Source organism: Furipterus horrens, unplaced genomic scaffold (assembly GCF_987537825.1).
Source record: "Furipterus horrens unplaced genomic scaffold, mFurHor1.1.pri manual_scaffold_6, whole genome shotgun sequence".
Classification (NCBI taxonomy): domain Eukaryota; kingdom Metazoa; phylum Chordata; class Mammalia; order Chiroptera; family Furipteridae; genus Furipterus; species Furipterus horrens.
The window spans coordinates 171,683,445-171,695,932 of record NW_028327176.1 but is presented as its reverse complement, the minus strand read 5'-3'; positions in this window follow the sequence as shown (position 1 = coordinate 171,695,932).

The following is a 12,488-nucleotide window of genomic DNA, read 5'->3' as shown; positions in this document are numbered from 1 at the left end:
TGCACAATTCCTCATGAAAATTGCTCCAAAATATGATAAAAATATAGTAAATACTCCTGGTTATAAATAGTTATGAGCAATAACAAATGGATTAAAATTATTCAGAAATGCATGGAGCGAGAGAGAAAAAGATAAAACAGGAGCTAGAGAATCGGTTTTATTGCTTTGCCCTGTGGTCAGAAAAAATGAATTTGAGCATAGAACTAGAGACAAAAAGTTACTTTATGTTTTTGAATTATGCTTTTTCCTCCTTACTATCTTTTTTGCTTTATGTCCTTTTGAAGGGAAATTAAGACCAATTAGATGGGTGAGGAGTCAGGATTGCGTGTGGCCAACAGCATTTATGTTTATGAAATTCAACAGTTCTGAAGCCTGATTTAAAAAACAGTTGCCTCATGCAAGTTATTAGGTTGCATCAAGTTTTGGTTTTATTTTCTTTGTTTTGCTTTGTTTTTGCTTTCATGCTTAGGCAAGTCACTTAGGCAGGAATGAAATACTTTGTGAGAAATAATAACTGTCACGTTCTTCCTTGTGTTACGAATATACTGTCATCCTATTTTAATAAATCTTTTAATTTTTGCCTTGCACTTTGAAATATTTGTTATTTGGGTTATTTAAAAGACAGATAAAATGTATAAGCTCTCTTCTATGGTGTCAGAATTGTCAAAGACCTGGTCTCTGCTTACCTCCTTCTCCGCATGCTCACACTAACATCAGGTTGTACAAAATTATAAGTAAAACCTCTGAAATTGATCTCTTCAGCACAGGGGTAGTCCAAGGACAGGGACCTTGACCCCAATGCCCGAAAGATACAGACTTTTTCTTGTAAGCTAAGAACTCAGTTCCTTTCAGCGTTTCTTCAACAATAGCTAGTCTTGCTTAACCCACACCACCTGGGTCTGACTTGGGTGGGGGCTGGGCCACTGAGCACTCCTTCCCCTCTCAGGAGCCCTAGGCCTTCCAACCTCCAGGCAGTTACAGAAAGCAGCCGGTTATGCTTGACTGATGATGTCATGAATGAGACAGATCTGCCAGATATTTGCATTTGGGGCTTTTTATTTTCTTGTAAAAGATTAATCTAAAAGCAATCACTTTGCCATGAGTGAAACTCACTCCAGACACACTGTGCAACTGGAAATGAATGTATTTTGGACAGAAAGGCCCTCTACCCTGCCCCCAGATCCTACTGTGGTGTCCAAGGCTGAGGGCCAGGGAGATGGGTCTATTTCATGCCGGACGTCTAAGAAGGCAGGGGATGGGCGAGAAGCACAGTGTGGCAGCTAGTGTGGCCTCTGCAGTTTATTCTTTTTTCACACTAACCCCTCATTTCATCCATTAGTCCCAGGATTCCCACAGGACAGCCCCCAGAACTCTGTTCACTCTCTCCCTTCCCTGTCCCTCTTCGTCACCTTTTTGAAGGAATCCTTTTCCCCTCCCCAGTGCACATGCAAAACATTATCAACTGGTGGGATCTGACTCAGGTAGGTCCATCAGAGTTCTTTTAGAATATTGATACGGAGAGTAGAAGAAAGAAGTCTGCTCTTTCTTCTGGAATAATGCATAGTAAGGACCAACTAAGCTTGGAGTTGCATGGGCCAACATTCCCCCCAGACACAGAAAGCCCATTGGAGAAGGAAGTCAACACAAAGGAATGGAGAACAGAGATGGAAAAAGGCAGATTTCTGCTGGCTTTCAAGTAAATCCAGTGATGCTGAAAACTAGCCTAGCTTTTGAACTTTGACCTTAAGTGGGCAAATAATTTACTTTCCTCCTTATTTCACTTTGACTAGAATTTCACTTTCAACCAAAAGATTCTTGACAAATAGAATAAAATTACAAGTGTCTGTGGCATGAATTGAGTGCTGTATTAACAAAAGTAAACTTTTCTTATGTCTACTATAACCTCTAAATATTGAGATGCACATTGCTAGAAAGTCTGTATTTCTACAGATGATACAATTAATGCAGTGTGAGCTTAGAAAAGCCCTACAAAAACATACCTGTGATTCTGGTCAGGGCTTTATCAGAGATCTTGTTAGCCAAGGTCTTATGTGTTCAGCAAATTCTCATCTTGGTTATATCCCTTTGTTCAAGTCACAACTCCCTTGTTACTAAATACATATGGAATTTTATTTGTACTCATTTTTATAATAGCAAATCAAGGTCCTATTCAATAATCTTCAGAAATTATGAGGCTGCATGGGTACTATAATCAAAGAGACAATATCTCTCTCTTATTCTATTAATATAATATTCAAGGTAGGAAAGTCCTTTTAGAATGCTACCAGTTCAGGTCACAAATATTTACTGATGTCTTAATATATACCAGGGCAACGCTGGTGACTCTATTCCACACTTACATCTATAATGTCTGCAGAACTGGTCTCAAATACCTACAGCACTCTTGTTCTCTTCTTTCTCTCCCTCCCTCTCCCTCTTCCTCTCTCTCTCTCTCTCTCTCTCTCTCTCTCACACATGTAGCATGTGCCGTTACAGGCTCCTAGCATGTCATCTCCACTGTTCTTGAGAACAGGGCTTTGTAATTCTGTCTAAATTCCAGGCAATACCTGGCTTCACCACTATCCTTAATCTTTGCATGAAAAACAATATTTTGCATTGTTAAAAATTAATCTATCATTTTTTGTTTTTTCAAACTAACTTTAGCAAAGAGGAATGTTTTGAAAACAATTGCTTGTCAACTCCTGATCAGCACAACAGCCTCCAAGTTGATTTTTGTTGTTGTATTTTATGTTGCAACTACCCCCCAGGGCACAGAGCCTGAGCCATCAACAGTTTTGCAACAGCAGCAAGAATGGAGCTGTGGAGGCAAGATACTGACAATTTGCCAATGCCTCCATAAACTGGAACTTACTGTCATTATTCCAATGGTTCAAGTTCATTATTAAAAGTTATAAATCCTTTTCTTTTAAGGAAAGGTAGTTCAGATCATTACTCTTGCTTTTCATAATCCTATAAAAGGAAAAGTGAACTCACGTTGGTCTGGAAATAAAAGAACTAATTTACTACTTTATATCTAAATAATCTCTCAGCAGCTTCACTCTGCATGGGCACAAATTCCTTCCCTTCCTGCAAGTAAGGGAGAAAAGAAAAAACAATCTAATAGAAAAGCACCCCAAGGATTTCCTTCTGTAGTACAATGACTAGTACACATGGACACACTAAATATTTGGTGAGAAATTGAATTACTTATCTTGTGCAGACATTTGTTATGCTTTCAGGATGCTTCATATTGGAATCTCCATCTTAAGTCTGAGGGATCCCCAGTTTATGAAATAGTAGCAGGTGCTCTCTCTCCAAACCTCTCTTGCAACTTAGGGGCAAGTACCAAGGCTCTGCCCATCTGATACCTCTGCCCTAGGCTTTGAACTGCAAACTTGGTCACAAATGAGCAGTCTTGTGCCTAATCCATTCTGGCCAGGGTGATGGCAAGGTGGCACAGAAACGGCTGTGGCTGCAGTTTTGGTGGCAATATCCCATATCTAGTGTTAGAGCTCTAAGAGACGAAGGTGTGGTGGCTGTGCCCAGTGGCAGCACAAGAGTCTTTAATGAAGCATTTTGTGACTCAGTTGGGACCTTGTTTCTGGCTTCACACCCTCCAAATCTGGTTCTCTTCCCCACCATGCCCCAGTCCCCTGGAGGTCCTGAGAGTGACCCAAAATCCTTTCTTTTTTTTAAAATTCTTAAAACATATAAAGAAAAGTACACAAGTCTTAAAGCTATAGGTCACTATTTTTTTTACATATATATTCTGTATATATTCCACATCAAGATACAGAATAGTTCCAACATGCTAAAGGCTTTTTTGTAGATTCCTTTTAGTACCCCTCAGGGGTAACCACAATCCTGATTTCTATTCCAGAGATGAGTGTTTCCTGGTTTTGAACTTCATATGAATGAAATCATACAGTGTGTAGTTTCCTGCATCTGGCTTCTTTCCTTTGATGTTAGGTCAATGTGGTGGCATGTATCAATTGTCCACTTTTAAAAAATTAATAGTAGATTTTTGTTGTATATTTATAACACACTTTATCTATTCCATTCATGGACATTGGGTTGCTTCCAGTTTGAAGCTATCACAAATAAAGTTTCTGCAAGTTTTTTATGCATGCTTTTGGATACATTACTCAGGAGTAGGTCATTGGGTTTAGGTACGTTTAGTTTTAGTGGATGCTAACAAACCCATTTTTCAAAGCAATTGTTTCAATTTACATTTCTACAGCAATATAAGAGAATTCTAGTTGTTCTACATCCTTGTAAATACTTGGTATGTTATTATATTCAATTTTGGCCATACTGGTGGGTATTTAGTCATGTTTCATTACAGGGGTGTGTGTGTGTCTTTAAGTGAGCATATATTAAAGATTTAACTTACGGATAAGGGAATCAGAAGAATGGTAAAGCTTATTCAAAGGATTACAGGAATGGGAAAAGTACATAGAGCCACTGAAAAAAAGAATACTAATTTAGATACAAAGGCAATTAATGTCCTACAGGTCAATAAAACTATAACCTTCAGGGTTATCTTTTCTATGGAAAATCAGTTTTATCTCTACAGGAAGAAAATCATCTGCCTTACTCTAGTGAGAATAATTTACATGTCATTCGATTTTCTAAAAGTTAACACCTATCTCGAGTGGTAAAATATCCTAATAAGTAGCAATTAGTGCGTCGAGGATGAGCCTGTTTGACAATGGAAAGACTTGTAGTTTACTACTCCTAAGCATTTACTGGATAAACTGAGAACTGCCAACTTTGAGTGTGACCCAAAATGCAGTTGGCTTTCCAGCCAATCCATGCTACAGGACAGGCAGCTCCACTAATTGGTTATTATGACCCAGAATAACAAATTCATTGTGTTTTTGTGGACAAAGCTGAAAACTAACAACTGCCAAGGCACCCTGTAGAAAGCAGTAAGGACAGGCATAGAAGAAAAAAAAAGGAAATTAAAAAAATAAACATATATGTATATATGTATGTTTAGGTATAAATACATATGTATATATGTTCATTTTTAAATTTTCCTTTCTTTCCTACTCCTGTCCTCACCACTTTTTATAGGGGGTGTTGGTAATTGTAACTTTCAACCTTATCAACTTTGATGGCAAAGAAGGCCACAGGGAAAGATTCCACCATCATCTTTCTGAAGCTGGAGATGAGACTGTAGTAGGTACTCATGATTTCCCACCTCTACTACCCATTCCATGTTCTAGTTGTCCTTACCTCCTGAAATTATTGAGGATGCGTAACAGGTGACTGGCCCAGAGCTTCCTTCCTGGGGCTTCTGAGCCCCGTGTGTGTTTAGTTTCAATAGCTGTTCTGTAACATTTACCACTGGACATGGATGTATTGGAGAAACCCCAGAGAATGTCTTGAGTGCTAGATGTAGTCCCCCATGACTGCACTGGAAAGAGCAATTATAGTTATTCTTGAAGGTCAGAATCAGTTACCCCGGGCAATTAGTTACCCCATTTGAGTACCCACAGAGTAGCACGAGGAACCTAAATTTCCACATAGCAGTTTCAGTTTTCAATCTGTTTAACTCATGGGGGTTGGGTCCCTGTTCCTCGTAGTGGAACATAATCCCCAACTAATGAAACAAATGCAAGGCTGCAAAGTCCTTGCTTGTTCTTCATAATCTGTGGGAGTTTATCTCACAAGCCTGCAGAATGAGAGAATGGGAAGGCCTCGTGTTCCCTCTCCCTGGCATGTCCTTCCTCCCTTCTCTCTGGCTGCCTCCTTATCCTGAAGATTTCAGCTTAATGCTGTCTCCTCAAAAGGCCTTCCCTCATCATCCCACCTAGAACAAGTCTCCCTACCTCTGTATTATTATGTCTCACTAGACTTTATTTATTTCTTCATTGGAATTATCACACTTTTTGGCTATTTTGTTTGTTTGCATTATTTTCAATTCTCTCCATGCTCCACTAGATTTAGCAGTGCCACTAGCAAGGATACTCTCTCCTGGTTTCTGCTGATTCCTCATAACCTAGAACTAGCACATAATTGGTGCTCAAACATTGTGATTGAACTAATTAGTGATTCTGTAAAAGCAGAAGCTACATCAGACTTTAGTTTTAGGAAGATCACTCTGGCTATCACAGGACCAATAGATGGGGGGAGACAGACCTTGATGGGAGACTAAGAAGGAAGTCTGTGACAAGCATTAACAGTAGAACATGGCCAGGGCTTCTTGGGTGTGGGAGCAAAACGCTAGCCTCTTCAGGAAACAACTAGCCTAGTCCTGGAAAACAAGTATTGGCTTGGTAACAGGTTTTGAGAGAGGCCCAAAGACTGACCATGGCATGCTAGGTGACCACATGACCTGAGCTTCCAATCAAAAATGGGTGTTCTCTTGGATCATCACACTAGGAGGAAGGGTTCATAATCAAGACTGGACCCAAACATATTCTCACAGCACAAATAAACTGCAGGACCTCTAGAGTCAACAGACAAGATGACCTACTTTGAGAACATGTGACCTACTCATACTTTCTCAGACACAGATTTTCTCAATGTGCTCATGAGCAGCTGTTCATTCCATAGGGATGAAGATTATTATATACAACTGGAAAGCAGAAGCGCCGTCTGACTGAGACTGACCTGGGTCCTGTCAGTCTGAGTTCCCTTCAGGAACAGCAGCAAGCAACTTGTGAACATCTTGCGGGTTATCACATCTTGGAGGAGGCAGTGATTTGTCCCCAGTGGAGTCCCCAATCTCCCTCCTCCCTCCACGTCTAGATTTAGGTTTTCTCTCCTAGCCTATCATGCTTCTGTCTGGCCCAACACTTATGGACTTACAAAGTGTCTTATTCACTCCCATAGTTTACTACAATACTGTTCTAAGAAGAGAACTCTTTTTACAGGGAAAGGAGTAGAGTAAATACAGCCAAGTTTCTATGTAATATCTTCTTGAATATCAAATAGATATTCCCCCCAAAATATCAGGATGAGTCTGGAACATCTTATTTTTTGCCATAAAACATTAGGGTCTGAGCTAGAAGAATGAAGTACAAAGCAGCTTAAGAGGGGTTCCCAACAGTCTAGTTATGCCTGTTTGAGAATAACTTCAAAACAAAGCTTGAAAGAGAGATTAAAAACACAAAAATTGTTGTAATACAAAAGAAAAATAAAAAATATATGTTTTTTAAAACTTTTATTTACTTTTAAAAATAGGCAAATGTTGATATTCATGAAGTTTTTTCTTCTATTAATATATGCATGTTTCAACATATATATATGTATTTGTTTCTATCTATAGAAACAGGAAAGGGTGAGCAAAAACACATGAGTAAGCCAGTCCCAGAGAAACAGGAACTGTACCAGGAATAGGAAGGTCTGATCAGCTTTGCTGATTTTACGCAACTGTCAGGGAGAGGAGGGGCCCAGCGGTTATTAGCACCAGTGGTTACCCAGGAAGATCAATTATGATGATGGCTGGAGAGAGGCTTCCAAAAGGATGAATTCACCAACTGTTCTAAAGAGGAGAGCTACCCAGGCAAACTCAACCTCTCATTTTCTAGGAAGGGAAAACTACTAATTATAGTTACTGATTTAAATAAAATACTAATGAATACTTAAATTTTTCAAAATATCAGTAGACAATGTCTATATACTGAAATGACAGCTAGTGTCACAGAACTTGAAGGGTACATCATTTGAAGAATGTTCCAAAGACAGGATTTGCATAAGAAGCAGGATCTGAGAGTCCTATGATGAAACAAGTGAAAATGGTTTTATAAAGTGGCCTCAGCCTATGATCAAAACTTAGATTTTTAAATTGTCTTGGATTGTGCTACCCAAGAACCTGTGAGTTCTGCTCAGATATGTACAACATCCTTAACAGTGGCTTTTGTGTCAGAAAAAAAACGTTATTCAGGGGATGTTGCCATTTTGTTCAAGTAATACTTGATTTATGAAAACTACAAATTCAAATTTGTTGAGTTTTTTTAAATTCAACTCATAAGCATCGTTACTGTGCTAATAAATCTGGACACTTCTAATAATTGCTTTTAAGATGGTTTTTATAACTTAACTGAATTATTGTAAATATTTATGAATTTAATATATTCCATATCATCTTTGAATGTTTCAATTGTATAACAAACAAGTTATCAAGATTTGTAAGAGGACTGTTATTTTGCCCTTCTTGAAAGCTAACAAGTTAGCCTGTTAAAGTTTCTTAGACCCTGGCAGAAGACATGAGGCTCCTGGGTCAGGGACAAAGGGCTTTAATACTCAAAGCAACAGCAGCAGCCAGAGTATCGTCATTTTGCATTGGCTTGCTGTTCAATAGGTCTGTTAAGGACCCAAATGTAATATGATGATTAAATTTAATGTGGTGTCCTGCATGGGATCCAGAAGCAGAAAACAGGACATTGGGTAAAAACTAAAGAAATCTGAGTAAAATATGGACTTCAGTAATAATGTATTTATATCGGTTCATTAATTGTGACAAGTATGCCCAACTAATATAAGATATTAATAATAGGAGAAACTAGGTGTGGGGTTATATGGGAAATCTCTGTACTATCTTCACAAAATTTCTGGTATATTTAAAATTATTATAATATAAAGAGTAATTTTTAAGTGGAGTAAACATTAAATAAATGATATAGTACATATTGTACCTGAATATTGAAAACATTGTGAAAATTGTAGTCAGTGGCTGATGTTTGGAAACACTTACTTTGAGCACAACGAGGAAAGTCTGAACTATCTGCTGAGCACTCATTCTTTCCCACCAGGGTGACAGGGGAAGGCGTGTGATCAAACCGCAGCAACACCCACCCGTGGGTTACAATTTCAGATGATCCTTAACATCACTAATTACAAGAGGTTTTCATCAACCACCCTGAGAATAAGGGGAGACTAACCACCGAAAGCAGAGCTGAAACTTCTTTAAAAGTGAAACATGCCTTTCTCTGGAGGGAACTGGCATTTCTTGATGTCTGGGTTCTCAGGGGATTTCTTATGTGAGGAGTCACTACTAACACACAGACTCTGGTTTACCACAGGGGTGTGGCTCTTCAGGAGCCTTGTGTCTTTTAGTAGTCCCCTTGGTAAACTTGGGTCCTTATCTACATAGACAAGATGCCCCACTCTGGGAGCAGGGAGACTCTGGGAGTAGGGAGAAGGAATTTAGGACCATACCCAATGGTACGCCAACCTCAATAGCCCCCTACCATTTGTCTTCCCAGACTGTTCACAATCATCTAGAGATTATGGCACTTATTCCTTCCTAACCTCAACAACCAAGGTCCAGAAGTGAGAGAAGAGAGTACCAACATCCCTCATCTTTAAATGAAGGACAACAAAACAGGGCTGATCTAAATCAGTTGTCTGAAACTTTAGTCTACATAAGAATCATCTGGAGGGCTTATTACAGCACAGGTGACTGGACACACCTCTTGAGTTTCTGTTCAATACAGGGACAATAATTTGCATGTGTAACAAGTCCCCAAATGATGCTGATGAGGCTGGTTGGAGAGCCACACTTTTGTGAACCACGGGTTTAAAGATCTTGAGGGCATCTTTCTACTTTCATATTTGTTAACTCCATGTAACTCAGACTCATGTGATCATAAGAATTACCTGGGAACTTGGTTAAATATACAGATCAGCAGGCTCCACTGAAGAATCAGGCTCCATTGACTCAGAATCACCAGGAGAGCACTCCAGGTGATTCTTCTGATCAGAGGAGTTTGGGAGACTTCATTACATCAAAAGTCAGGGAGCCATCAATGAATATGGTCTCATATTGGAACAAGACATGGTGAGATTATGGGTGTTGAAGGGCAGCATGAAAGAAAGCCCCGGGAGAAATGGTTAAAGCTGACAGAGAGGATGAGAGGGCATCATCAGGGTCACAGTCATGTCTTGACCCTTGTCCACTGTGTGCAAAGCACTGCAGAAATCATCTCTGTTGCTTGGCATGGTTCCGTATGCATTATTAATACTATTGGACGGGGAGGGCTTGAGGATCCAGTGAGTACAAATAGACAAGGTGAACCTGGGTCAAAGGGCAACATTAGAAGGTCATCATTTATTGTTTTGAATATGCTTGGTTTCCCCAAACACATAACATTATATCAGTGGAAAGGGGTTTTATTTGTTTGTTTACTTATTTATTTATCCTCTCTTACATATATAGTATTCAGGGACAAAGCTGGTTTTAGGAGTAATTAAAGCATATGGCTCTAGAGCCTCTTACGGCCAAGAAGACATATGTCCAGGTTTTCCCAAGACAATTCACTGTTATCCCAGCTTCCTGTGTAGTTCTCAAAAGTATCTTAGTTTAGATGACAAATTGTATTACTCACATAAATTAGGTAAATTAGATATAGCTCTACTATTCCACATGTCCATGGATATAATCATGGTCACTTATATTTGTCTAATATCTTATATCTTAAAACATGTTTCTGTAAAATAAGTCAGTTATTATCCCAACTGTGAAGTTTTGGAAACACAGGTTCAGAGATGCTAAGAGACATGACCAACATCCCAAAGCTATTAGAAGCAGAATTAGAACTGAAACCTCTTCTAAGCTATTGCCCAATGGGTTTCTTCCAAAACAGTATTATTTGAAAGTAAACTGGTTCTTCTCTTTAAATTATATTATCTACATGTCCCAGAAAACAAAATTTTGTCATTATGACGTTTGTTCCTTTGACTATTTTTAATATCAGTGGTATAAGTTCCTTTTAAAATAAAAATATTCTAAGCCTCTATCAACTAATACATCAGTGGAGTTAAACGAAGGGGTAGTGGAAAGCTGAGCCTCATCTAGCAGGTAATGAAGGGCATGCCACCACCATGACTCATAACTCCCTGCCTGGCAGGCAGTAGATGGAAAGACGGTAACAGAAGGAAAGACCAGTGAGTAGGGAGATGGGTCCTCTCAAAAGTTTTTGTTGAGGGAAGTTGTAGGGAGAGGAGGGCATCATAGTTCTGCCCCTCAATTTTGCCTGTGTGGTCCCCAGTAATGCTAGCTGATTCAAAATAAAGAGAAACTAATAACTCTGACTGAATGCAAAATGAGGCTTTAATTTTGGCCTAAATTCTCCTCTTATAGATTAAGGGACAGAAAGAATCTTCTCCTTATAGAGAAAGGCCCGATCCAATGATGGCAGCCAAGATGCTCCATTTAGAAGAGCATTTTCCAAATGTCTCCATTCAATAAAGAAGTTTATTCAGAATGAGACCAAAAATCTCTCTGAAGGTATTTCTCTCCTTCTTCTCTGAAAGGCAGGATTCTGGACCATGTCATTTTCCCCTGATAGTGACCCCCCTTCTTTTCACAGCATGAGGTGGGGGCTTCTCGATTAAACCACAAACTCAAGGAGAAGGCTGTTAGAAAATTGGAAAGAGTGGCAGCTAGAGCACAGATGCTGCTGCCTTATAAATTAGTAGAAGATTATGCATGGCCAGCTGTACCATATAAATGCCCGGTTTTTATACCACACCATGACCCACTGTGTTTATCATATGGTCCAGCATCTGGTCAATTCTGTCCCCAACCTCCATATATCTATTCAAATCAAACATTGACTGGGGATTTATTTATGTATACAATTCAATCTCGATCAGAATATCCTCCTGAGGTCTTAACTTGCAACATGGCAGAGAATTTAACCCAGCAACTCCTTTGTGTCACAACTATAAGTTCCTCATTTCCCTGGAGGATCATTTAAGGAGCAGCCAAGTGAGAAATAAATGCACACAGACAGACAGATAGATATAGAATTCTCAAAGTCTTTATATACCAAGAAAACCAGATATGGATACTCCAGAATAAGGTAAAAGTAATGTTTTGCATGTATTGAATAACAAAGATTTAAAAAGAGAGAGAGTCCTATGTTTTAATACTCTTGGGCTTAATCTAAGATTATATGAAAGTTTTCTAAGTTTCTTTCCATTGTAAAGACATATTTTCCAAGAAGAAAATCAATTAATTGATTTCTTTCCTTTGGATGTTTTGCTAGATGTCTTCATTCATTTCTTTTTAATGGGACTCAAGTTATGCGGGTTCATCTTTGTGATACAGTCAAAAGACTACTCTGATCTTCCTCTCACCCAACACATCAAAACAAATTTTAGGTTGACTAGAGAATTAAATTCAAAAACTCAAACCAAAAAGAAATTTAGAAGAAGACACTTCACCAATTTTTTCCTGGTGCCTGGAAAGTGAAAAGTTTTAGATTATAAAAACAATGGAAGAAGTTGTAATAGAAAAAGATTAATGGATTTTACCCCATAAAACTTTAAATTTTCTAAATCTTAAAATTTAACATAAACTGATTTAAAAGACAAAAAACAAGGTGTGATTTTTTTTTTTTTGCAACAGATAATGAACAGAGTTAATAACCTTAATAGATGAAGAATTCTTAGGGATTAACAAGAAAAACACCAAAGCAATGGATAAATAGGAAAGAGACATAAATAGTTCTCAAAAGACTAAAAAGTAT